This window comes from Lactuca virosa, chromosome 9 (assembly GCF_052849685.1).
Source record: "Lactuca virosa cultivar CGN04683 chromosome 9, Lactuca_virosa_CGN04683_v6, whole genome shotgun sequence".
In the NCBI taxonomy this organism is placed as follows: domain Eukaryota; kingdom Viridiplantae; phylum Streptophyta; class Magnoliopsida; order Asterales; family Asteraceae; genus Lactuca; species Lactuca virosa.
In genome coordinates, this window is record NC_136434.1 from 36,274,635 (window position 1) to 36,276,591 (window position 1,957).

At 34.5% G+C, this 1,957-nt stretch overlaps 1 long non-coding RNA gene across 1 annotated transcript; it reads right to left on the reverse strand.

The window, feature by feature from the left end:
• Positions 1 to 635: 635 nt before the first annotated feature.
• On the reverse strand, positions 636 to 1,616 carry LOC145136768 (uncharacterized). Its single transcript, XR_013720704.1, has 3 exons — positions 1,503 to 1,616; positions 795 to 848; positions 636 to 708 (listed from the first exon to the last, which is right to left on the reverse strand). It is a non-coding gene; the product is annotated as an uncharacterized LOC145136768 (long non-coding RNA).
• Positions 1,617 to 1,957: the final 341 nt, after the last annotated feature.

Genomic DNA, 1,957 nt, shown 5'->3' on the forward strand with positions numbered 1-1,957 from the left:
CTGAAATAAAATGGTATATAAATGACACTAAAATGATATGAATGTGTGAATTAATTTCAACGGATACAATCTTTAAGGAAGTGGATTGCCTTGATTTCTCATTCGTGAAGCACTTTAACATCAAGCATGTTTATTTTCAGGCAGTTAAGAATTTTGATTTGGGATTTCCTATGGTAGTTTAACACTTTAATGGTCATTAACAATATCAGATGCACGTAAAAGAGTATGTTTTTCCATATTGCAGCATAGTATGGTTTATAACACCAATTTTGTCGGTAAACAATAACCCCTCTCCAATATAAAATCAAGTGTTGCAAGAAACCAAATGTCAGTTTGACAATCATTTTTGTATTTATAATGTTTACCCTTGTTTGTACATAATATTTCTGAATTTCATGTCAAGTATTAGAAAATTTCAAAGGGAAAACAGAGAAACTGCCATACGATGGAAGTGGTTTTACCTTATATTATGAGTAAATCAAGGTCAAGAATTCGAACCTGGAATGGAGATGTATTCCTACTTCTGTGGTAGAGATAGAGAAAAAGGGTAAAGTAGATTTACAAGGTTCTTTGAAAAATCATGGCCCTTTTCTTAGCATTCGAGGTAGCATAGCCATGAAATCTTCTTATTTCTCTTTGCATTGTGGTAAATAGAACCAGATGTAATATTAAGACCATTCAAAGATGTTTCACCCACTTGTCTTTGAGCTGCAAAGAAAACCATGTGTAATGATAACATCAAGTATAAACTGTAATGGCCCATTTTGAATACATTTTCCAAAAGAAATACCAACCTACTTGGCCAATAAGTTTGCCCTTAAAACCAAATTGAATCATGAAAGTAGTATCTGCCATGAAAAAACAAATTTCATTAGTTCTAACTCTTTGACAATTTAGATGCTGGTAGATAGAGCCTGCTAGTTTCATAATGCTTTTTGTGGAGACCAATATTCACACACATACATACACACATAGTAGATGAAATTTATTTAATGATACATACATATTTCATTTTTTTTTATTAAAGCAGAAAAGACACTAATCAGGGATGTGATTTGAAATAACATCGAACAAATTAATAAAAAATACGTAAAATTACTTGGAACCCCTCAACAATTATCACAATGAACTCCAACTGCTCCTACTACATTTGAAAGCTCTCCTATCTAAAACACATCAGCACCAAAAGCAATTAGACCCCAAATGCAGCATTTTTATTCAGATGCAGTTTACTACAACAAAATCCAAATCCAAATTCTCTTTCAGTGATAGTGTATAAGACCCTAAAACCCAACTTCTGAGTTTTGATTCATCTCTACTTGATAGTAGCTCTTCTAGTAGAAACTCTATTTTTTCTAAATTCTCTTTCAGACATTTAATCAAACAGTTTCTTCGCATCTATAAATTGGACCTGCGCTAGAGATTTAATGTATCATAAGAAAATATAATGAAGGAGAAGAAATAGAGGGATGCCGTTTTCTTGAAAAAAAGCAACAACTAACCTGAAATACAACCTTAAGAACCATAATTAGCACTTCGTATCAGAGGAAATCTAGAGATGAACGAAAACCATATCTTTATTGGTAAGAATTCGACCATGTGCGACTGGGAAGCAGAAACAACTGGTGCGATAACTGTGAATGTATATGTATGATGGTGGTATAGATACTTCAATGTTCAGATACAATAAAATCATTTTTTCCGGTGACTTCGTTTCATGAAGCTGCATAGAGTCGAAACCGACGTGTTCTTTATCGGAGGTGGCCACAAAAATAAAGCCCCAAATCACCGGCCATGAGTGAGAAGAGAAGGATGAGTTGAGTCTAGATCCACTGATGGGGTTTGGGGATGGTGGATGGTGTAGATGGTGGTGACGGCCAGGGTTTCTAAAAACCTCAAGCAAATCAAGCCTCGTGGTTTTTTTATTGTGGCGGATATATGTGGCTAAAGGCGGCTT